This window comes from Panthera onca, chromosome E1 (genome assembly GCF_046562875.1).
Source record: "Panthera onca isolate mPanOnc1 chromosome E1, mPanOnc1 haplotype 2, whole genome shotgun sequence".
In the NCBI taxonomy this organism is placed as follows: Eukaryota; Metazoa; Chordata; class Mammalia; order Carnivora; family Felidae; genus Panthera; species Panthera onca.
In genome coordinates this window covers 16,508,478-16,533,595 of record NC_138352.1, presented here as the reverse complement: position 1 = coordinate 16,533,595, position 25,118 = coordinate 16,508,478, and the positions used below count along the sequence as shown (strand labels likewise).

Here is a 25,118-nt window from a genome sequence, read left to right as displayed (position 1 = left end):
AACTGGCTTCACAACAGCCTGAACTCCAGGATCCCGTGACTCTTCTCTAACATGCACAAATCCCTTTAGAGACTTAGGTTATCTCTACCTTCCCCATCCCCCAAACTTAAAAGTATACAATCAGTCATTCCTTACCTTCCAAGTACAACTCTTTCTGCCAATGGGTCCTGTCCCTGTGGTATAATTAAAACACCTTTTTGCACCATAAAATGTCTCAAGAATTCACTCATGACCATTGGGCTCGATGACCCTGCATCACATAGAGATGGTGACACTAATGTGCAAAGGTGCTTAGGACGTGGCTTCCTCCTGTCCATAGCACAGTTATGGACACAGGCATGGACACGGAAGGACACCATTTTACTGAAAGAACACAGCCCAGGGTCACACAGCTGGTAAGCAGCACACTGAATCTCAAACTCTAAGCTCCTGGCCCTGTCCCCAGGGGCCACAAAGGGCTCTCCAGATGGGAAGCTGATACTGGCTTTGGGGACACTACCTTACCTCCATGAATGATCTCACCTGTTCAAGGCCCCCAATCTCTGTTCACTGCTGCTTCTTTCCTTGATCCCTGCTCCAGTTATAATTGGGGTGACCCTGGCCACCTGCTAGGCCCTCCCTGCCCAGCACACCTGGTGCTGCTAACAATATGGGTGTTGTCCCAGGGCCCCCAAGAGATAAGCTGATGAACTATTTATCTTAAAATGCTCTCATTCCTGCAGATCGCAGGAGATGCCATGAGAGTCAGCTTGGATTATTCCCCCTGTGGGGTTCATAATGTAAAGTCCAACCTAATGGGTAGGAGGGTCACATAGACAAGTGACAGATCGACCACTATTTGAGGTATTAAAAGGTCTAGGCCAATTAGAGATGATTTGGGGACCAGACAGCCTTCTCACACCAATATTTCAGGATATTCCAGGTCTGGAGACATATTTGATTATAATTTTATCATGCTCATTCAGTCAAATATAGCTCTTTTTCTTTGGGATTTCTTTATTCATATTTATAGAGGGGCTTCTCAATTACTAAACATACGGGAATTTCTAGTTAGCTTTTTAGCAGCGATTTCTAGCACATTATATTACCAAAAGATGCTCTGTGTGTTTCATTCCTCTGGAATATATTGAAATTTCACGTATGGCCAAGATAAGTAGTATGAGTTTTTGTATCTGTATCCTATGTGCCTAAAGTTAATGTGTCCCCCACAGTGTTATATGTAGATGTGGACACATATATGGATATCGCTGTGGGATTTCAGATGGTTGCTAGCAAGATCTATATCTTATGGATGTTATGTCTTCTTTGAGTTAGAGAGGGTTGAAAACTCTCATTCTGCTTATGTATTTCATTGGAGTTCTGAAAGGAAGGAGAGAGCTCCGAGAAGAGGGGAAAGGGACCTGGGTTGGGAGGGACCAGAAACCAGAAGGTCTGCCAGTGTTCCAGAGAGCAGCAGTCGTTGGGATGGCATGTGGTGATGTGGTAGGTGAGAAGTGGCTTTTTAAAAAATAAAGTCACGCTGGGTGTCTGTGTTGATCTACCAGGGGTGAAGGGAGCTGATTGGTCGAGAGAGAGAGACAGAGAGAGAGAGAGAGAGAGAGAGAGAGAGAGAGAGAGAGAGAATAAAGGTTACAGGCTGTTAAAGCAATGCTCAGAGAGTTGAAGGCTTGAACATAGATGGATCCTCCTCTGCTCCAGCTGCTACTTGTGTCCTGCTCACCTAGTGATTTATTGACCTGCTGACCAACTAACCTGTCTGAACCCCCCCACCCTACTCTAGTACTTGATCTAATCTTGGTACTGTCCCTCACCTCCTTCTCCTGACACACCCCCTCCCCAATCTCACCCTTACTGAAACACCACCTCCAACTCCAATTACCACCCCACTCCATTCCCACCCCCACCTCCTCCCTGGTGCCCCTGTGCCACCTGATACAACCAGGACATGAAGGTACAGAAGCTGTTTTGTCTGTCTACTCATGCTCTTGTGTACCAGTTACTCAAACCCAAATGTGAGTAATCATGGGACATCGGTGGATTCTTCCTTCATATTGAGTTCATTCACACTGTGGTTAAACAACAGCTTTTTCATGGGGTTCTTGATGGGAACTTCAGAAGAACTTCAGTTCTTCCTGAAGACTGAGGACCACAGGGCAGGTTTCTCCACCAGCCTGAAGTAGTTGTGGCCACAGCTGTCCACATTCTGTTCTGGGTCTGGTCTGTGCTTCTTGGACCAAAAAGATCAGCATTGACAGGATGGAAACCTGAAAAGAGTATATTCATAATGTCAAGAAGGAAGGATTTATGAAGATACTAAAAGCCTCTGAGATCTTAGTCTTCAATAGGGGCTTATATGATATGTGAATTATATCTAATTAAAATTGTTTTCAAAAATGTCACAAACTCTTATTTAATAGCATCTATGCACATTAGATTGGCTCCTGGAAGCCCTGTCAAGATCCTGATTCAAGCCATGTAAGTTTAGGGTCCATCTTAGATGTGATTTGTTTTCCTATCAGCACACTGTTCATATTTGTGAAGTTTGGTAGCCCTGGGAACAGTGGTATCTGAACCATTGGTGTTTGTACGAGAGGGTTAGGAAGTGAAATGTCCTTTGTGCTCTGTGCTTCCTGGTTTGTTGGCTTTTAAGAACTTCTGGTCAGCCCATTCTTTGTGGTTTTGGAGGCTGCCCCTAGGTACTCTCTCCCACCTCATTGATGAGAGTTCTGAGAAGCCCAGCAGAAACTAGCTGCACCCTGCTGGGACATGTACAATAAGTAAATCACTAGCAGCAACCTGATCAGGAAGTGAAGGAGTTTGTCCTTTCTTTAGCCATCTATGTGCAGAGTGTTGAATTACCCAAAGGAAAAAGTTCCCAAATGTCTGTAGGATTGTTTGAATATAAACATATACCTGGATCCCAGTGTGAATGTTTCACTTACTCATGAAAAGTCACACCTGTAGGACACCTGCGTGGCTCAACAGTTAAGTGTGTGGTTCTCGATTTTGGCTCAGGTCATGATCTCGTGGTTTGTGAGATTGAGCCCCGTATTGGGCTTTTCACTGACAGCTCAGAGCGTGCTTGGGACTCTTTTATCTCCCTCTCTCTCTGTCCCTTCACCACTTGCATGGTTCCTCTTTCTCTCAAAATACATAAACATTTTTAAAACATCAAAATCTGTACCCCCCAGGGGAGAGAGACAGGGAACACCCATAGAAATAAGTAGACTTCTTTAGATTGGCAGGCACCAGGTTCATAGAGCTGGATCTGGAAAGCCCCACTAGTCTGGAATAACCCTTGTACTGAGGCAGACTCATCCCCCATGAATAACTCTAGTCAAAATAGAATCTATTCTGTTTCTTTTGAGACTACAGAGGAGGAAATTTCTTGGTCGTCTTTATTAGAATTTTCCTCCTCTACCTGGGCTGCATCTTATAGATCAGTTCAGCTTTCTCTCCCTACCCATCTCTGAGTTTTCCATAAACTAACTTTTCTTGAATTTCCCACCTGCCCCTGGTAATGGCCCATGGTCTGTGAGAATGTAGTGAAGAGACTGGACAGCAACATGCAGAAGAATGAAACTGGACCACCTTCTTACACCATACACAAAAATAAACTCAAAATGAATGAAATACCTAAATGTGAGACAGGAAACCATCAAAACTGTAGAGGAGAAAACAGGCAACAACTTCTTTGACCTCAGCCACAGCAATTTCTTGCTCCACACGTCTCTGAAGGCAAGGGAAATAAGAGCAAAAATGAACAATTGGGACCTCATCAAGATAAAAAGCTTCTGCACTACAAAGGAAACAATCAACAGAACTAAAAGGCAACTGATGGAATGGGAGAAGGTATTTGCAAATGACAGATAAAGGGTTAGTATCCAAAATCTATAAGGGAGTTACCAAACTCAACACCCAAAAAGAAATAATCTAGTGAAGAAATGGGCAGAAGACATGAATAGACACTTTTCCAAAGAAGACATCCAGATGGCTGACAGACACATGAAAAGATGCTCAACATCACTCATCATCAGGGAAATACAAATCAAAACCACATTGAGATACCACACACTGGTCAGAGTGGCTAAAATTAACAACTCAGGAAACGAGAGATGTTGGCAAGGATGTGGAGAAACAGGAACCTCTTGCATTGTCAGTGGGAATGCAAACTGGTGCAGCCGCTCTGGAAGACAGTGTGGAGGTTCCTCAAAAAATTAAAAATAGGACCACCCTACAACTCAGCAATAGCGCTACTAGGGATTTATCCAAAGGATACAGGAGAGCTGATTCATAGGGGCACATGTACCCCAGTGTTTATAGCAATGCTTTCAACAATAGCCAAATTATGGAAAGAGCCCAAATGCCCATCAACTGATGAATGGATAAAGATGTGGGATATATATACAATGGAATACTACTTGAAAATGAGAAAGAATGAAATCCTGCCATTTGCAACAACATGGATGAATTGGAGGGTATAGTCAGAAAAAGACAGATATCATATGTTTTCACTCATATGTGGAACTTGAGAAACTTAACAGAAGACCATGGGGGAAGGGAAGGGGAAAAAATAGTTTCAGACAGGGAGGCAAACCATAAGAGGTTCTTGAATGTGGAGAACAAACTGAGGGTTGATGGGGGGGAATGGGAGAGGGGGAAAATGGGTGATGGGCATTGAGGAGGGCACTTGTTGGGATGAGCACTGGGTGTTGTATGTAAGCGATGAATCACAGAATCTACCCCCAAAACCAAGAGCACACTGTATACACTGTCTGTTAGCTGACTTGACAATAAATTTAAAAAAAAGGAGTCAATTACTAATATTAACAGCTAGACAGCTGCCAGATGTTTCAAGGGTACCCAAGACTGAGGATGGTTTACATTCATATCAATATGGCCTGCCTTTGGTGCATTTTTTTTAAATTTTTTTATTTTACTGTTTTTTTTTTAATATATGAAATTTATTGTCAAATTGGTTTCCATACAACACCCAGTGCTCATCCCAAAAGGTGCCCTCCTCAATACCCATCACCCACCCTCCCCTCCCTCCCACCCCCCATCAACCCTCAGTTTGTTCTCAGTTTTTAATAGTCTCTTATGCTTTGGCTCTCTTCCACTCTAACCTCTTTTTTTTCCTTCCCCTCCCCCATGGGTTTCTGTTAAGTTTCTCAGGATCCACATAAGAGTGAAACCATATGGTATCTTTCTCTGTATGGCTTATTTCACTTAGCATCACACTCTCCAGTTCCATCCACGTTGCTACAAAAGGCCATATTTCATTCTTTCTCATTGCCACGTAGTATTCCATTGTGTGTATAAACCACAATTTCTTTCTCCATTCATCACTTGATGGACATTTAGGCTCTTTCCATAATTTGGCTATTGTTGAGAGTGCTGCTATAAACATTGGGGTACAAGTGCCCCTATGCATCAGTACTCCTGTATCCCTTGGATAAATTCCTAGCAGTGCTATTGCTGGGTCATAGGGTAGGTCTATTTTTAATTTTCTGAGGAACCTCCACACTGCTTTCCAGAGCGGCTGCACCAATTTGCATTCCCACCAACAGTGCAAGAGGGTTCCCGTTTCTCCACATCCTCTCCAGCATCTATAGTCTCCTGATTTGTTCATTTTGGCCACTCTGACTGGCGTGAGGTGATATCTGAGTGTGGTTTTGATTTGTATTTCCCTGATAAGGAGCGACATTGAACATCTTTTCATGTGCCTGTTGGCCATCCGGATGTCTTCTTTAGAGAAGTGTCTATTCATGTTTTCTGCCCATTTCTTCACTGGGTTATTTGTTTTTCGGGTGTGGAGTTTGATGAGCTCTATAGATTTTGGATACTAGCCCTTTGTCCGATATGTCATTTGCAAATATCTTTTCCCATTCCGTTGGTTGCCTTTTAGTTTTGTTGGTTGTTTCCTTTGCTGTGCAGAAGCTTTTTATCTTCATAAGGTCCCAGTAATTCACTTTTGCTTTTAATTCCCTTGCCTTTGGGGATGTGTCGAGTAAGAGATTGCTACGGCTGAGGTCAGAGAGGTCTTTTCCTGCTTTCTCCTCTAAGGTTTTGATGGTTTCCTGGTGCATTTGATCCCCATGATCATTGTGCTGACAGCGCCTGCTCTCTTTCAGACAGTGGCCACTCAAAGACGGTGTGCGTTTCCCACCAGCATGCATTTTAGTGACCTCAGTTTTGAGAGCTGAAGAAACAAATGGTATATGTTGTGGAGGCTACTTTCTAGAAAGGTTCATTTGTACAAAATTAAAGCTTCGTATATGAATTCATGTGAATTGCATTGTGTGTGTGTTTGCTCCTAAAATACAGGTAAGTCTAGTTTTTGTAAAATGATATGTGTTCTTTTGTTTTGATGACCATATCCAGGACTTTTGTATTCTTTTAGAAGTTAATTTTCATAGTTGTTATTGATTGATTTAGGTGCAATACTCTGAAATAGGAACGTGAATTCCTTTCATTGGCTATTTGACGGGTGTAATCAAGGACTTAAAATCTCATAGATTTCATCAGAATATATAAGATCATCTGATTATGCAAATCTTTATTTACTTCAGAAATTTGACATTTTGCTCTGCGATTCGGTATCAAAGTAAACATTGAAAGAAAATGTCAATGTGTTTAGGAAGCGAAAAAGAAGTATAATTTGTTTGGAATAATAATCCCGTATTTATAAGAGCAACTACCCATCACTCGCAGTTATGTCCCTATCTGTAAACATCTATCTATATAACATTCTCATTTGTATCTCTAGTACATTTTTTTATTGTTACTTTCTCCCATTCTTTCATAAATTTTGGGCATATTTTTGGAGATTTTCAAAAGGAGTTTAGGTACTTTATGAATGTACATTAGAAGTCATTGACTTCTTATTGATCATATGTTTAATATTATGTATTTTTCTATTTTAAGTTGGTTTATAAATTCTTAGGTTAACTATTTAGAAAGTATTTGGAATGTGTCAGCAAAATAAAATCCCTAAGTGTTGTCCATTCTAGTTTTGCTATAGCTTCAGTGTGGTGTAATTTATGTATAATAACACCTTTTTAAAGGAAACGATTTGTTGTTATTTGACATATAAGGAGTAATGAAGCTATCACCACAGTAAGAGAATAAACACACTCCATCACTCCCAAAGTTTGCTCCTGCTCCTTTCTAAGCCATCTGTCCTCCTTTGAGGAGGCATTTGAAAGTCTCCTGGAGATTGCTCGAGGGTTTGTAAAGATGGTTCTTTGTGACAGATATATTGTAAATGTCTTTGATGGATTCCTCATTGTCTCCAATATTATTTCAGCTTCTCCATATTTTATCCTACCATTTCTCTCTTGGCTCTGATGTGTTTGGAATTCTATGGAAACACAACATTATTACTGCCTCCCTGGGAATTTGTGCATTTCTAATTTACCTCTGGAGAACTGTATTTGCTGTTAGTATACTAAAGTACCTTATATTTTTTAAATCATAAATAAGCAGAAAATTTTATACTCACTGTGCCTTTATATGCACTCAGTATTACAAATTTCCTTCTAATCTGTTCAATTTTCACTGTCATTTAGATTGAACTATTTAAAAATTTCTGTAGAAATGTCTTCTTTGACCCATATATTTTTTATGTTCAAGTGTAATGTACATACAATGTAACATTAGATTCAGGTGTGCATTACAATTCTATAGTTCTTTACATTTCTCAGTGCTCATCAGCATAAGTGTACTCTTGATCCCCTCTTTTGCCCATCCTCCCACCAACCTCCCCTCTAACCCATGTGTTCTTTAGAAGCTTATTTAATCTACAATGTTTTTGTCATTTTCCAGCTATCTTTCTGTTTGTGAGGTCTAATTTGACTCATTTGTGGTCTGAGGACATACTTCCTATGATTTCTGTTATTGTGGCTGATCAGATGTATCTTATGGCCACAAATATGGCCTGTCTCAGTGAATGTTCTATGTGAGCTTGACAGGAATGTATAATCTTCTGTTGGATGAAGTATTCTACAGATGGTAATGGGTCCAGTTGATTGGTGGTGCTGTTCAGGTCATATGTGATCTTATTGAATGTCTGTATGCTGGATCTGTTGGTGCCTGATAGAGGGTATTGAATTCTCCAGCTGTAGTAATGGATTCAGCTCTTTCTACCAGCAGTTCTGTCAGTGTTGGCCTTGTGTATCTTGACACATCGGCATGCACATTAGAAATTGTTGCGTCTTTTTGGAGAACTGACTTCTTTACCATTGAAGTAATGCCAGTCATTATCCCTGACAATTTTCCTTACTCTGTAGTGTGTCTGAAGGATAATTTCACTGGTTACAGACAGGTTGATGTTTAACACTTGAAATATTCTCTTCTTCTTGATTGTGTGGTTTATGAAAAGAAGTCTCAGATATTTCTTATCCTTGTTCCTCTTGGGTAAGGTGTTCTTGCTCCCTTCTCTCCTTACACCCCCATCCCCTGCTCCAGATTTCCAAAGCTGTTTTAATTATCTGTAGTTGAATATTATACATTAAGTGTAGTTGGTGGGGTTTTTTTGTTGTTGTTGTTGTTGTTAGTTGTTTGTATGTTTGTCTTGGGTATTTGTCCTGCTTTTGATTTTTTGAGAATCCTGGATCTGTGATTTGGTGACTGCTATTTACTTTGGAAAATCCTCAGTCATTATTGCTTCAAATAGCTCTCTTTTCCATTGTCATGGTATTCCTAACGTGTGTGCTACACATTTTGCAATTGTCCCACTGGTCTTGGGTTTTCTGTGCCATATTTTTAACTTTTTTCTTTGTGTTTCCTTTTTGGAAGGTGCTCCTGGAATTTCTTTAGGCTCAATGATTATTTCCTCAGCTATGTTGAGTCTGTTAATCCATCAAAGGCGTTTTTTATTTCTGTTATGGTGCTCTTGATATCTCGAATCACTTTAAAGACTTAGAGGTTCATCTCTCTGCTTACATTCACCATCTCTTTTTGCATGTTGTCCACTTTTTTTTCATTATCTGCATTATCATAGGAATGGAAGTGGTTTTAAGTTCCCAGACTGATAATTCCTACATCTCTGCCATAGGAAGTGTGATTCTAGTGTGTTTTCTGTCTGTGTTCAAACTGTGTGGTTTTTACTTTACTGTGCCTTGTAAGTTGTGCTGAAATGTAAATGTTACATGCTGGTAAAGAAACTGAGGTAAATAGGACATGAGTGTGAGGTTTTTATATTTATCTGGCTAGGGGTTAGGCTGAATTTACTTCCAGGTGAGACAGGAAGGAGAGAGCCCTGGTGTTGAGTATTTTCCCTCACCTATATTGCTTACTCTTTGGGAAATCCCCAGTTAGTCTCTTAGTTCCTCTTGAGGGCAGATCTTTTCTGGAAGAACAGAATACTTCTGGAATTTATTTCTAAATGAGTATCTCCCCCTCCCCCTGCCACTGTAGAACACTTGCCTTCACAAAGAAACACAACTATTAAGTATTTTGTGTGTTCGTATTCCTTTTCACTTCCCCAGCCCATGGGGCTGGGTGACAAGGGACAGGGAAGCTCAGAGGTTCCTAAGTGGCTTTTTGATAGCATGATGATATTCCAATATCCTGGCAAGAGTGTAGGGCTGGCCTCAGCCTCTCATCATCCTTTAAAACTTTAGAATGGGGAACTATGTTGATGGTGTCAAAACAGGATCATGCCTAGATTTGATTGGGCTAGAATTTATCAAGGGTGACTGAGGTCTGCAGAGCACTTTTTGCTCTTTTTTTTTGAAACACTAGCTGTCATTTCTGTTGTTGCTTGTGCTTTAGCTCTAGCCGTGTTTTATTCTTTTTCTCATTTGGTGGCTTCTATTTCGTTTGTAGCAGTCTGGAAAAAATCATGGCACCTGATGTGCTATAACTCTGTATGAATTAAGCAAACAGCCAACTCCATGTAAGATTTCAGAAGACTTTCTAGAGAATGAAAGAGGTATATCTTAGCACAAAGGTTTTGCTCTTCCTTCCTTCTCTCCCTTCCTCCCTCCCTCCCTCCCTCCCTCCCCTCCCGTCCGTCCTTCCTTCCTTCCTTCCTTCCTTCCTTCCTTCCTGTTTCTTTATTTCAGTATTTAAAAATAATCCTAGTTCTAAACTTCAGTGTGGATACTGGGTTTAAAAAAAATAAGTGAGGGAAATGATGATTTAGTGCATTTTTTAAATGTCTGTATTATCAATGGTCAAAATTGAATAGGCTGAATGTTCATTTAATATAAACAGATTTTTGGTTCAAAAAAAAAAGCTATTTACGTTGTGCTCTTTAACAGAAATTGTGAAGTACCATGACTTAAATAGGAAGTTCTAACTTTTTCTTATCTTTTAATCCTGTGAATTAATTATGCAGAATAAAATTATTGTAATTTAATTGGATTACTATTTTGCTGTTTATCAGGAACTATAGGTTTTTACTAATAATATGTTTTGACAACAAATTTAATTTTGTTTTTTCCCCTCTTAGAGCCTCGAGAATATGGTAAGAATTTAAGCTTTAGTTTTCTTTGCAGTATTTTCTCAGTACCGGTGTTTGATGTGGGTTTTTTTTTTTTAATGTTTATTTTGAGTGAGAGAGACAGAGTGTGAGTGGGGCAGGGACAGAGAGAGAGGGAGACACAGAGTTCGAAGTGGGCTCCAGACTCCTCGCTGTCACTACAGAGCCCGATGGGAGCGTAGAACCCATGAACCTTGAGATCATGACCTGAGCCAAAGTTGGACACAAAACCAATTGAGCCACCCAGGTGCCCCTTGATATGCATTTTAATTCAACTAAGGATAAATATGGTGACTTCTCATGTCTAATTGACTTGTTAACTCTTGACATTCATCTTTCTCTTCCCTGTTTGGAGCCTAAGTGACAATGTGCAGGGAGTTGCCATCTCTTAAGATAAGACATCAGGAGGAGGAACACATCACCAGAGTAGAGGGAATGAAATGAGTGTAATTTTACATAGAAATGGTTAGGAAACAAGTGATGATATGGGCCTGAGGTTTGGAGTGAGTACTTTGCCATGACCTGGCTCTTGGTGACACGTGAACATGAGAAAACACTCTATCTACAAGCCTATCAAGAAGCCTAAGCTTAGAGACGAAGCTAGATATTGCCAGGTGGGGTGTGCGTCACAAGAGAGGTTTAAACCATGGTTTGAGTCTGAGGTGGAGGGAGCCGTTCATGCCAGGGGAGAATGAGTGGAAATGAATTTGTTGCAAATGGGGGTAATGTACTCTGCACGGGCTCCATAGACTGTGGTGATTCTATGGTGCTGTCTGTTGAGAGCCAGGGTGGCTGCCTGACACTTAGAAAGCCCTCAAATTGAGGCTGGGGTTTATCCCTTTGAATGCAGCGGTGGTGGCAGTGAGAAGAGTGATCTCAGGGCATGAGAGCTCTCACACTGGGCCAACAGAAGAGAAGTTTGCACTTTATGGTCGGATGAGATGATTAATCCCGGTTAGAGGAGTCTGTTCTAGAGCTTACATGTGTTATCCGCCTGTAATTGGGTGCTTCGTGTGTGTTGAATAATATTCCTGTAAGGTTGGAGGGTAACACTGTCATGTCGGGATGAAACAAGTTTGTCTTCTAGGAATTGCCATTAATCCAGAGTCTCCAGCCACTAAGTGTAAAGCTGAGATGGTACCCGTATGTTTGATTCCAAAGACCTTGTCCTCCAGGGCCCCCAGTCTCGGGTTCATGAAAGGCGATCTGTGAGCAGCAGGAAGTCATCCAAGGCCTTTGAGTAGTCAGTCAGTCAGCAGTTTGAGCTTTCCTTGTGTGGAATTCCAAATAGCACCTGGGGGGTGTAAGTGGCTCAAATCGAGACTACATGATGGTTTTTTGTTTTTGTTTGTTCCTTTATTTGCGGGGACCTATCTATCTGTACCTTAATGATTGGAGGAGAGAAATGTAAGTTGATAGGATTTGATTTTTCTGTTTCATCTCTGGTGGGGACCTAAGTATTTGAAGTGACTGAATTCTCCAAGAAGGGTGCTTCCAGATGGGAGAAAAATTAGAAGATATTTTATTGTGTTTCTCCATTTTGGACAATATTTTAAATAGGAATCTCATTGAAATAAGGTTTTCTTAGGTTTAAAATGCTGCTAAAACTTCATTTCTTCAGGCACAACGGGAAAGCTAAAATGTTAGTTACACCCACCTGTCAGATCACGTGTCTGTGCTGCTCATACATTGGGATTATTCGATGTCACTGGTTTGGTAACAACCTTAGAAAATGTCTTATCTCCTTTTAGTTAGTTTACAGTGAATAACTGAGAAGATCAATACTTTTAAGGAAGAAAACAGAGAACTTTACTTGCTGAAGAAATATCCATTTGGGAACAGAACGTAGCATTGCCCTTTCAAATATTTTTTGTGATTTCACTTTGGTTACTTCCACTCTGGTAGATCATCCTACTGACCTATTTCATGTGTTCTATAAACAGTACCAATTCAAGACAAGCTTCACAAATGTAAAGAGCTGCCTCTTTATTTGTGAAAGGAGTCATACATTAGAAGACAGGTTTATCTAGCACTATGCTTTTTTTAAAAATTCTGATTCCTTTTTCGTGTTTTATACAACAGTGAATTAAGGAAATGTCTTCAGGAAACTAAGAGTAAGAAAGTAATTTTCTCTCTGATGAAGCTCTTAAATTGAAGGTAAGAATCCCTTATTTGCCTGGATTGCATTCTAAAAACACAAGTAAAAGTAACAAATTATTATTACTCATTCAACATGTTTTGTTGAAGGAGAACATCAAAATAGTGGAACACTTTAATGAAATTTAAAAAAAATAGTGTTTATTAATTTTTTGAGAGACAGGGAGAGACCGAGCACAAGAAGGGGAGGGGGTAGAGAGAGAGGGAGACACAGAATCCAAAACAGGTTCCAGGCTCTGAACAGCACAGAGTCTGACACAGGGCTCAAACTCACAAACCACGAGATAACGACCTGAGCTGAAGTCGGATGCTTAACTGACTGAGCCACCCAGGCACCCACTTTAATGAAATTTTAAATGACACCTTCAAAGTGCACTTGCTACCTTGCAAACTCAGAGAGAGAGAGAGAGAGAGAGAGAGAGATTGGAATGTGAAGAATCAGGAAGTGGTAAGAGCTGGCTGCTGAGTTTTACTGTAATTTGGCTTTGGAGGCTTTTTGTTCATTGGGTGAAGTGAGCACAGCATATTTGCTTGCCATTTACCACAGTAGAGAGTGGGCCTCTGGGAGCCAAACCTCTTTCTGAACAATGAGCTAGAATTTCACTAGGACCACCAAGATGAGTTTTGCTATTTCAAGGACTAGGAGTTATCTTTTATTTTCACAACTAGGTAATTATCACACCATTCCACTCTGCCCTCCAAGATATGTAGAAAATACCCAAATATAGTTGAGACACAAAGGGTGATAGCCAAAGTGTATAATCCTTTCCTTTTAAAAGAGATTTTAAAATTATTCTTTATGAATTTTTTAAATTTTAGTGAGAGATGGCATGTGAGTGGGGGAGAAGGGCAGAGGGAAAGAGAGAGAATCTTAAGCAGGATTCATGCTCAGTGTGGAGCCCAACACAGGTCTGGATCGCATGATCCTAGAATCATGACCTGACCCAAAATCAAGAGTCTGATGCTGAACTGACTGAGCCACCCAGATGCTCCATAGTCTCTTTCTCTCTTAATGCTGAACAGTGAATTTTCAATGTAAATGGGGGGGGGGGGGATACACACAGACACATACATACACACGTGTATATAAATATATATAAACATGTATACCGCTAAGAAAGCCATTTATGAGTTGTTTAGACATGAACTATTTTCCACCATCTTTGTCTTCTAGTTATAGTCATGCCTCAAGGTCTTTGTTTATTGCAATGCACGATCCTGCTGTGTGAGGTACACTCAAATTGTTGTGTGATCAATTTTCCGTGAAAGTCTTCTCATATCTGTCTTAACCACAAGATTCAAATGTTGAATTCCAGGATGTAGAGCTAAGAGCCTTGAGGTCCAATAACTGCCAACTGGAAGGTATATTTTCTGTTGGGGAGAAATCCCCATGTGATGGCAATGACTTTGCATTGGTAAGGGAAAGAATACCTTCATGCCTTCATGGTTCTTGCCCTTTTTCTGTCTCACCAAAATCAAGACACAGGTCATGTGCACGTTTATCAAGAAAGCACCTTTTTTTTTTTTTTTTTTAACAAAATAAAAAGGCCCTGGAAGACAAGTGTAATGCATTGAGGTCTGTGAAAGCAACAAAGGAAGCAAAAGTCAAACAGCTGAAGGAGAAAGCACATAACCTGGAAGAATTCTATGAACAAAGAAAAGTGCCTACAGAAAAGTAAGATGCTCATGTGAGAACTATCACAAGGACTGCATTGTATGAAAGAATGTGGCGGCCAGTAGAGATAATTATATTTCTTTTGGAACGGGGTCCAGAGTATTTTTGCCAAATGCATTCAGTAGAATTGTGCCTGCCCTTCCTACCTTGCTTTCTGTAACATAACCTGCATTTTCCTTTCTGTCCTGAGTGCTTGTCACACATTGTGTCATGTATTTGGGGTGGAAGAGGGAAGGTACCAGCATAATAATAATGATACCTGGATCCACTCTGGATCCACCTACATTGTCCTATAGGCTTCAGTCCCATCACACTGTTTTGTCATCCAGCAATTAGGTCATTTTTGTTTAGGACCAGACAGGGGTCAAAAATGTGTGGGGAAAAATTGACTTATCTTGCTGCAGAAATAATAGAAAGTGGAAAGTTGGAAAGTGGGGAGGGGTGCCAGCAGTACTGGATCCCTGCATCCATTCTGCCAGTGAGATTGTTCACTGCAGGCCCAATCCCTAAGAAAGTCGAGTTGTTTCCTGTCCCCTGATTTTTGAAGTGTAACTCCTCTGAGTCTTGACCAAAGCCTGCAGCTTCACTAGGGCTCATCTTTGCTGGCCGCCCCTGAACTACACTTGTTTACTTCTAAGTCTGTGCCCAAAAGTTGTTCAGCTTCTTTGCTGTTCAGATGAATGCCCCCCAAATCAATGATGAATTCTAGGGAGACTGGGTCCAGCTGCCAGCCTGGCTTTGTCCTGGGCTTCCTTCTTCTCCATTTTGGTCTTGTGTGTCTTTGTGGGGTTGTTAGATATTTGGTGCGTTCAGTCACATGCTTCCTCCTTTGTACAGTATTTCCTTTTGTTCTCAGGAGGAGATCGGGGACTTTAGAGTCCCTCATTCATGTTGGAAAGGGAACCCTTCCTTCTCTTCCCTGGAGACTCAGCTTTATGTTAGTCCTTCCCACACCTGGGGTTAGGGCCTGCTCTGTCTCACTGGCATCTTGTTTTTTTAATTTGTAAGCTCTTTCTGTGAGTGGGTACAGCACCCTGACCACCTCTCTATCTTCAACCCCTTACAACAGAGCCACTACATTACAACCACTCCAGAAAGCATTTGCTGAAGGACTGCCTGAGAGGCCAGAAGGAAGTGCATGTGCCTTTCTCTGTCTAGTGCTTTTGTGTCAGTTTCCAAGAGATACTCAATTTTGCATGTGATTCTTGAGTACATCAAGTGTCAAGTTGAAACCCTCTAAATCAACACCACAAACAAAATAGTCTGAGGGTAACACAGCAAACCAGCCTTGCCAAGCCTTTCCTTTTGTTGCCTTCACTATCAATGGAATGAGTCTTGTTAAAGTAGATTTGGCTTCATGAAGTTGAGGGTTTTCCATCTGAAATCTGTTTCCTGGAAGTAAACTCAGACTGTGACAGTTCATATCAGGTTGTACGTCAGAAGATGATGTTGTTCAGGAGATGTTGCCGCTCTAAGATTGGCCTTTTCCTCCACCAGGGTAGGTGAAGGTGGAGGCAGGGGTTGCAGTCCTGAACTCTAGCGATGTCTTGGAGTGAGCTGCAATGTTGGTGAAGTCATATCCTGGAAGGTCGTCTTTCAGGGTGATTGTCTGTGTCATGGTACAACTTTTGGACTGAGAATCATGGAGGTGTAAGACTAGTGATGATCCCCTGCTTCATCCTAATGGGAATATGTTGGTCAGACATGGTTTTTCACTCACTGATTAAATGAGTCTTCACCATCTCAAACAAAAGACCAACTCTGGGAAGGCATAAAGTACAATGTTATTTGATGACTTTATGATAAAGGAGAGGAAACAGAACTAGAAATTCTGATAGCAGAGACGTGGCAGCAGACAGAAGTTGAATTTTCTTGAACTTAAATGGGGTGTTCATTTCTCTGATTGTGTTGTCAGTCTGTGCATTTATGGGAGAGGTGGGGGAAGGGATATTTGCATAGGCCTTCAAGAGTGCTGGGAGGTAAAAAGGGGGAACTTCTGGACCTTGGTCCTGACTGTGTATATATCTTTCCTATCTTAGGAAGCTGAAAATGACACTGTGAACTGGCGGCAAAGAAGAATCAGCTGGCAGCTGCAGGTAAAATTTGAAAATAGCTACAGAAGGGGAGCCTGGGGGGCTCAGTCATTTAAGTGTCCAACTTCAGTTGAGGTCATAATTTCACAGTCCGTGAGTTCGAGCTCCATGTCAGGCTCTGTGCTGACAGCTCAGAGCCTGGAGCCTGCTTTGGATTCTGTTACCTCTCTCTCTGTCCCTCCCCTGCTCATGCCCGCTCTCTCTCTCTCTCTTTCTCTGTCTCAAAAATAAACATTAAAAAAAAGAAAATAGCTACAGAAGAAATAAACAAGTACAAGTTCAGCTACTAATTACCAGAAGCTCATGAGGCCTCTGTTCATTTTTTTGTTTTTAACCTTTTTACAGTGTGTAAACTCAACATAGTAATATAAACAAAACTTCAGAGGACATATGCATAGAGTATTAACAGATAAAGAAGGTAAGTTTTAGAAAGAACAAGACAATTAAGTTTCTAAACATTTGCGGATCTCAAGCAATGGCCAGACTATGTGGAAACTTCGTCCATGCCAACACTCTTCGGGGGTGGTGTCAATTGTCATAATCTGTAGGAGAGCAGTGTGTCGTGCTATGAATCATACCCATCAACATGGTAGTGCCATTTCATGGCCCTTGTCTTTGCAACCCTGGGAAACGTGGTGAGGATATAAGTTAAAGAAGAATAGAGTTTTATGATAAAAGACACTTGTCACATGATGAGTTAGGGAAAGATTGAAAATGGGAAGGAACTCTATGGACGCTGAACCCTACGAGCCTGGAATAATGAGTAAGGAAAGGACGTAACAATAGCTTTGATCCTACTGTACATTTATAATCATGTGAAATGTGTTTCATGTGTAAGAATAAATTGTATCGGGACAGATATGAGGTTGATGGGAACGTGGGCAGATTATTTAAAATCATACCCAATATTGGGTCTTATCTGACGAGAGCAGTTGTAACTCACAGGCAACAAATTGAACAAACACGGGAACAGCTGCAGCAGGCAGAGCTCACCTTTAGACACCAGGTAACCTGAGTTCTGCCTGACATACTGAACCCTTAGCACCTCATGCGGGTGAGTGTAGTGGCCCGTGGGATCCCTAAACATGGGCTTTTCATTGCTGGCTTTTTCAGCTCGCAGTTCATGAGAAGAATGCTTAGGACAACTAGGTTCTTGTTTCCTCCTCTTTCTTTGGTGCGCACTCTGGCACGACTGAAAGTGGATGTGTTTTTTCTCCCCCAGATCAAGACTCAGATCTGGGACAGGGAGATGGCGGAGCAGGGCAGGGAGGTCGCTTACTTGAAATACAGGTGTGGTCATTTGACTTGCGTTTTTATGGGTGTTTCCAGGGATGACGCCTGCACTGTTAGTTGTCTAGTAGACGACGTGGTGTTGCAACTCTTCTAGAAGTCCATATTTTTCTGTATCCAAGACTGGACGGGATGGAAGCAAAGAGGCTGCCTGAGGGATACACGAGGCAGAAACCAATGGCTGCAAGACCAGAGACGCAGAACCCTCCAAGGAGAGGTAAGAAGCACGTTGTGATGTGCCCCAGTCTAATTTCTGCTGTGCAGCCTGTTCCTGTGGGTGATCATCGTGTGGTCTGGAAAGAATCACAAGCACGAAGGACGGCAGGTGGTCTGAAGGGGTGACAGAAGGGTGTTCTCCTCTGGTGCCGCAGACAATGAGGCACTTGTCCCTGTGACTGGTGGAGCTCATGCCCCTTCTCTGACGGTGACCCTCCCACCTCCTCTAGCATCCCCCTGTCTGAAGAGCCTGGAAAGGGTGACAGGACATGGGCCTCATCCTTCTTCCCACCCGGACTCAATGCGAAGACTTTAGTTTATTTGAGGAGAAGGTCATTTATTCACTATTTTTAACGGTCTTTATTTTTGTTTGTTTTTGGGAACTGTAGCCCTGCATCCCTCAATTCAAGTTCCATAGAGCTTAGCTTAGTCCTCTGATGGTATCAGTGCAACCCTGAAGCTTCACTGCTAACTTCTCATCGTTCTCCTTTTCTCAATAGTGTAAAATCAGTCTTTTGTTATATAATAACTGCTCTCATGTGGAAGGCAGCTTGTAGATAAGCTGAGAGATTGAACAATTTGCCTGAAGTCTGAGGAAACGCACCCTTCTTGAGGATTCATTGAGGATATACACCAAACCAGTATTCTCAACTTTATTATTTTTTTTAGGTTTATTTATTTTGATAGAGACGGAGTATGTCTGAGAGGCATAGAGTGAGAGGCAGAGACAGAATCCCAAGCAGGGTCCACACTGTCAGTGAGGAACCCAGTGCTGGGCTCGAATTCACAAGCTGTGAGATCATGACCTGAGCCAAAATCAAGAGTCGTATGCTTAACCCAAGCATTAGCATTGAGCCACTCAAACGTGCTCATATTTATTCTTAATCTGTAATGAAATGGTGATTCCCCATGATGTATACTGAGAAACCTCTGTTTTACTGATGAATTCTAAATTGCTAGTTGAGCCTGACCTGTCCATAGTTATTTGATTAATTATGAAACAACATGGACCAGGACACCGTGAGGTCTTTATCACGGTGAGGGGATGGTTCTCCCCCTTATCCTTGGGGGTCACTCAAGGCATGTGGGATACCCTCTGCCTCTGGTCAGGGACCCGAGTGTAGGGAAAAGTTTAAGATATTTGAGGAAGGAGATGAGGGATTGTTTTCATTCTGCAAATTCCTCTAAAAGCAGAATAAACCTCTGTCCCTTCTAGGGTCTTTGGTAGATCCAGAAACTGCTGAAACCTCTGTGAGTTAGAGCAGCTCTGACCGTACCAAGAATGCAGACAAGGACAAGGTAAATGCCGGGGCCGTTCTCAGTTGTAACTCTTTTGGGAAACTCTCATCTTTATGTACAGCACGTTCTCCCGGCCTTGTCTCGTTTTGTGTGTTGTGTGATATGTCTGTTTTCCAAACGCACACTCATAACCCAGGAGCCCACAGGCTTCTCAATTTTTAGTCTGTCAGCTTTCTGCGGTAAGTTTAGAAGCCAAAAGTGCTCAGAGACTGAGTACCTTAAGGTTTTTCCTTAAGTGGGTTTCAGGAAATAATGAGAGGAGGATGACTGCACACACCAAACAGAAGTCTCCTGGCCTGGGTGACCCCTTCCAGACCTCACCTTTGTGGGAACGGGTGGCTGCTGTGTCTTCCTTTCTTGATTCTGGCCAGGAGATGAACCTGTTAGAAACGACATCGTGACTCCAACTTTATGTTTTGTGCCCTGTGCCATTTAGAGTGGTCCTAGATAAAGTCAGTGTCATCACTCATCACCTACCCGTCTTTGTTGGTAAATGAGTTGTCTGGAATCCTTCCAGCTATACCTTAGGTAAGACTAGTTTGAACACTGCGTCCTTCAATTGTGTTTCTATGAGCAGTTTCTGGTTGTGTCCCCAGTCACTGTTAGAGCTGATACAGTCTCATGACACATACCAGGAGTTTTATACCAAAACACTTGCATGAAATCTGTTATGTGAATTTCTCCCTCTTTTTTTCTGTTGCACATAATTACTCCGTGTCCTGTAGTATGCTTAAAGTCAGAATTCCCTATGAATTAAGATGAACACATCTGAGCTTTGTAGACATTCACCACAAGTAACTTGTTCCTCACAGAAGACTCTCATTCCTCTGCAAGATTCCAGGCATCCTCCACTCCCCAGAGGTCCCAGAGGCCTTTGACAACACTTCAAGAGGGAAGACTCGCTTTCTCAGGGAGAGGAGCAGAGGAGGCACAGTGAGGGTCCGGCTACAGAACGTTTTGCCAGGAGTGGCTGTGATTCCATGAGCAGAATATGAGCCGTGTATTCCCACTCATTTTTTTGTGTTCTTAGTATACCAAAAGCAGAGCATCTGGAGTCGCTGTAGAGGAGGGATGCAGGGTGAACCTGGACATCGATGGCTGCCTGTCTGGAGAATCCTACTTCATTAGTCTGTAATTACTTCTGTTAACCCTCTAGGACAGGACCCTTGCCAGTTTACTTCCGCAGACGTGGGCAGTGACGTGTGGTGGCATCCAGTGGCAGGGACAGAGTTTTCAGGTACTGATGCTACACTCTTGGATCCTGGTGGCAGAGAAGGTGGCAGGTGCTGACACGTTCTTCTCAGGGTTACAGCTGCTTTTGGTATTGGTTCTCTTGTCTGGCATATGGACGTAGCTGTCACTTCTGTTCTGCAGGGCAGTCTGGATCCTGGGGACCTCCTCCGTTAACTGGATGATTCTGCATGCCCTACCCTGGAGACGCCCCGCCCCCATGGACTATTAGGCACGTCCACCTCCTGAACCCCGGTGGCCCTGAGGCCACCTGGAACCCCTCCACCTGCAACACTTGGTAAGATGATCTGAGCACTAGGAGTTGACTTGTAAAACACACTCACCTTATTTTGTTGCTGTTAGGTCTTGGGCCAAGGTGCAGAGGCGGTACCACAGACCATTGTGATGCAAGGGGAATGTCTGCTGCCATTACCACATTCCTCAAGTTTCTCAGGATCTCATCTTTGTCATTTCCCCCATCATGGGTGGGTACAGGCGTCTCTTGTGGAGAAGGAATGGGACCGTATGCAGAAAATCAGACATAGCGCTTCAGCAGAAATGCCCTGTACACAGTCCACATGCTGGGATCTGTGAGGCATGAGGCACAACGTAACGTACGTCCATCTAGTTGTGCCCCCAGCCATCCATAGTTGTTCGCTGAGTGATGAATACATCTGACAGGGCTTTTAGGAGTCTTCATCAAGTTATAAGGGATGGTTCTTCAAGTTCTTCTTGGGGATCACCGGAGGCATGTGGGACACCCTGTGCATGTAATTTGGGATCTGACTGGGGCAAAGAGTTTAAGTTGTCGGAAGTATGAGGGGAGGGTTTTTTTGTTTTGTTTTTGGCCTCCAAACAGTCTACTCAAGTCAGAATAAACCTCCATCCCTTCTAGGGCTTTTTGCAGGTCCAGGAGCAGGCGTCACACCCAAGAGTGACATCGACACCGGCTCTGCCAAAACTGCCGAGAAACACAAGGTAAATGCTGTGGCCATTTTCAGTTCTGTCTTTACGGACATCCACATCTTTCTGTACAAGACACTCTCCTGCCATTGTCTCTGGTTTGTGTGTCGTATGGTACGCCTGCTGTTTTTGTTTTTTTCGCAAATGCAAAACCTTTACCACCGAGTCTGCGGGCTTCCCAGCTGGCATCTGTTTGTGGTAAGTTGAGCAGCGAAGCGTGTCTAAGGGTGGGGACCATAGGGCTTTTCCAGTGTGTTCCTGGAATAAATCAAGGAGGATGACACCACCCTCCACTTGGAAGTCTCCTACTTTGGCTCATTCTCTGTGGATCTCCTCAATGTGGAATCATTGCTCTTGCTGTTTCTTCCTCTCCTGTTTCCTTCTATCGAGGGTTTTAACGTGGTCAGAAAAATCTGTGGGTATCCTTACAACTTGAAAATGCGAACTGCCTTCACTCCAACTTACATTTTTGTATGTGTCATTTAGAATGGTCTTAGACAAAGTAAATCTCATACCCATTAGCATTTTGGTAAACGTGCTGTCCAGAATCCCTTCAGGTGTTCCCTGGGTATAAATACTCTGAACTATAAGAGGTGGCATATTTGTCATAGAAAACGTGTACTGGAACTTAAGTTGTGAAGAGAAAAAATCCAAAATTACCCGTGTGGCAAGTCCCCACAGTGTCCTTCACTTGTGTTCACATGAGCACGTTCTCTCGTGTCCTGTGTCACAGGTGCAGCTAAAACATGGAAACTTACACCAGAATTCAAAGTGCATTTGTGTTAATTTTGTCTTTTAGAATTTCACCTCATTTTTCCAGAAGACACAATTACCCTGCAAAATGTACTTAAGCTGAGAAGTACCTCCGAAGTAAAATAAATCAGCTGAACCCAACTAACATGTATAGGTTACCTGTTTCTCTGAGAGCACATTTTCCCAGGTCCTCTACAGGCCCTCAGGATCCCCATCTCCCCATGTGTCTCTGTGCCCATGGATAGCACTTCCAGAGAGGAGGAGACCCCATTGTCGGGACAGTCGTTTGGGCACAGGCAGGGGCTTAGAGGCAGAGCTTTGAGCCACGAGGGCTAGGATTCCATGTGTGGACACTGGCTTTGTCATTCCTTCTCATTCTGTAGTTCTTCACATACACACAAGCAGCCTCTGTGGTGGAGGGGGATCCTGGACAGAGATGCCTTCCTATCTGGAATATGCTACTTTGGTATTCAATCTATAAATCTTGTACGAAAAGAGCCCTTGCTGTTTCGACATTTCCAGACACGTGGAGACACTAGTTTACCCCAATCACATCCTCTTCCCACCCCAAAGCTGTAAGTGGAACCCAAAGTATGGGTAGAGATTTTGGCGCTAATGCTGCCCTCTTGGAACCTGGTGGTGGGGAAGCTAGTAGGATATGAGCACTGCTGCTATGGGCTTCCGCTTTTTGCTGGTGTTGGTGCTCTGTTCTGTCCTATGAACATACCTCTCATTTCTCTCCCGCAGGCTATTATGTATTCAAGAGGGCCTGGTCCTTTCCCAGGATCGCCTTGCAGGCTGTTCCCCATGGACCACCCTTCACCACCAGTCATGGGCTATAGGCCACATCCCCCTCCTCCACCTACTCTATTTGTTAAGAAGACCTGAACTGGATGAGAGGCTGGTGAAGTATATTCATCTTCTTCATGATTGACTTTGTGGCAATGATGTAGAGATGGCTGTGAGTCTTGGCAATGCAACTACCAACTGCCTGAGGACGCTGTAGCATATCTCAAGTTTCTCAGGACATACATACAATGGGCAGTGTCATTTCCTTGTAATACGGTGAGCTATACATCTCTCTTGTCATATGAAAGAGGATTTTTTTTTACACAAAAGCAGACGTATCAGCAGCACTGGTGCATATTTTGGAGACACAGTGTTTTGGGTTCTGTAAAGAATGAGGTGCACCCCTAACTTTTAGAGCATCAGGTGTCCTGTGTGAAAGAGGGACAGGCATTAAATGACGCAGACCTTGTGATCACCATAATGGAAACACCGATGAAGGATCCAGTGCAAAAATGGGGGAGCCTGGAATCATACAGGAATAGAAGGGAAGTTGAGCACAGTAAGCAGAGTTTGAGGAGGTGCAGAGGGGAGGGTGTTGGGGTCAGTGAGATGCAGTTGGAGGTCATTCCTGGCCACAGCCTCAGCAGGGAGTGTGAGGTCCACACAGAGCTGCTATGTGGGATCGCTCTCAGCGCGCAATGCAGCGTTCATCTCCAAAATGTCAGTGTGTTGCCAAAGTGCACGCAGGTAATCATCTAAAAATATTGTTGTCTCCCTGGATTTTCCTGAAGGTTCTGGGTATTTGTGGGGGAAAAAAGCCCTGGAGATATGGGGAATTTAACTTGGTCTTATGAAAATGCTGTATGCCCAGGTTCATATCCCCCAGTGAGACTAAAAGTGGAGACAGGATCTAGATCAGCTGAGTGCCTGCATTGGCCTTCAGCCTGAGTCAGACTCAGGCCCACTTAGTGGGTCAACCTACAATTCAGGGTTGGCCAGAAGCTGCCCCCGCTGGACCCCTGTCATCACCCTGACTACAGCTTTGCATCTCCTCAGACTTCTCTCACAATATCCTGAGGCTTTGCCTGTGTTCCTGCTGTCTCAGCCCTGATACCAGTTCTCAGTGGGACCTACACAGAGCCTCAGCTGTGTTATCTGTGAAAACAGGGGTAATATTTGTTTCTAAGAACATTTTAAAAAGAAGACATTATGTACATAAAGCATCTGCAAAATCTCTGGGAAGTGTCCACTCACCCTTCTCACAGTTTCAATTGAGATATCGCCACACAAAGATCCTCCAAAAAAGATGGGCACGGGAGTTCATTAAACTAAAACTGTTAAAAACTCAGCCCAGGGATTGGGAATCACGGTTTTAAACAATAAGGCAAGGTCCCTTGTTTTTCTATTAAAATTCGGGCCCTGCCAGACAAAGAAAAGATAATTATGAGCCTGTGTACATTCAGAGATCCAGATCTGAAGACAATCATTTTCCATTACATATAATCTCACATATGCAGCCACACACTAAAGTGTTCATCTGAGGTCACAGCCACAGATAAACTACAGAAGACAGAATGCATGTAGGAAGACTAAGATCAGAGGGAAATACCCAAAATCTCTTTGCCTTATAGGACAACTCTTTTGAAATTTGAAGAGGACTGTGCACGGTGACAGACTATGGTGTTGTGTTTGTATATACATTTTAAGAAGGTGTCAGATCTGCCTGAATGCTTTCCCTGCCCATCCTGTCCCCTCCACTTTGTCCTTCCTACTGTCCCCTAACCCGCCTTTCATTGTTTTCTGTGTCGGTGTCTGCTTCTAGACCCATCTACTCCCACTCCCCATCGAGTGCACACAGTGGGGTTCCTGTACACACAGGTAACAAACTGGCAGAAATAGAGGATAGAAGATCACCCTTCGTGCAGGGGAGCCCGAGGGAGTTTTCTGGAGGTGATGGGAACTTCCTATATCTAGACTGATGGGGTGCTTATGCTCATTTATTTTAGAAATATTCACTGACTCCCTGGTGCCTTGGGGTCAGATAGACAGGTATCTGTCCCTGGGAAATGGCGGAGTTCTAATGGTGGGGAAGGATGAGGGACCAGAGGAGTGAGGAGGCCACAATGGAGTCAGACCCTAACCCAGGATGCCAGGTCTCCACAGA

The 25,118-nt window shown here is 42.8% G+C and overlaps 3 long non-coding RNA genes across 7 annotated transcripts in view; 1 reads left to right on the top strand and 2 right to left on the bottom strand.

Moving 5' to 3' along the window:
• Positions 1-1,726: 1,726 nt before the first annotated feature.
• The window catches only part of LOC132688488 (uncharacterized), a 112,002-nt gene continuing 88,610 nt past the window's right edge, over positions 1,727-25,118 (bottom strand). Inside the window, exons 3-5 of one of the 3 annotated variants that reach the window (XR_009614564.3) lie at positions 24,209-24,373; positions 3,637-3,732; positions 2,157-2,264 (exon numbers count right to left, since the gene is read on the bottom strand). This is a non-coding gene — a long non-coding RNA (uncharacterized LOC132688488). Of the gene's footprint in view, positions 2,265-3,636; positions 3,733-24,208; positions 24,374-25,118 lie in introns of all 3 variants that reach the window. The other 2 variants (XR_009614563.3, XR_013552167.2) reach the window with 2 other exon arrangements.
• LOC132688489 (uncharacterized) lies at positions 12,461-17,806 on the bottom strand. The gene is made up of 2 exons (XR_009614566.2): positions 17,694-17,806; positions 12,461-12,677 (listed from the first exon to the last, which is right to left on the bottom strand). It is a non-coding gene; the product is annotated as an uncharacterized LOC132688489 (long non-coding RNA).
• On the top strand, positions 14,183-24,215 carry LOC132688487 (uncharacterized). Of its 3 annotated transcripts, XR_014136043.1 has the most exons (6): positions 14,183-14,321; positions 16,361-16,417; positions 17,528-19,219; positions 20,376-20,934; positions 21,357-21,427; positions 22,913-24,215. It is a non-coding gene; the product is annotated as an uncharacterized LOC132688487 (long non-coding RNA). The 3 variants fall into 3 exon arrangements; XR_014136045.1 differs by lacking the exon at positions 21,357-21,427 and having other exon boundaries at positions 20,376-21,063; XR_014136044.1 differs by lacking the exons at positions 21,357-21,427; positions 22,913-24,215 and having other exon boundaries at positions 17,744-19,219; positions 20,376-20,832.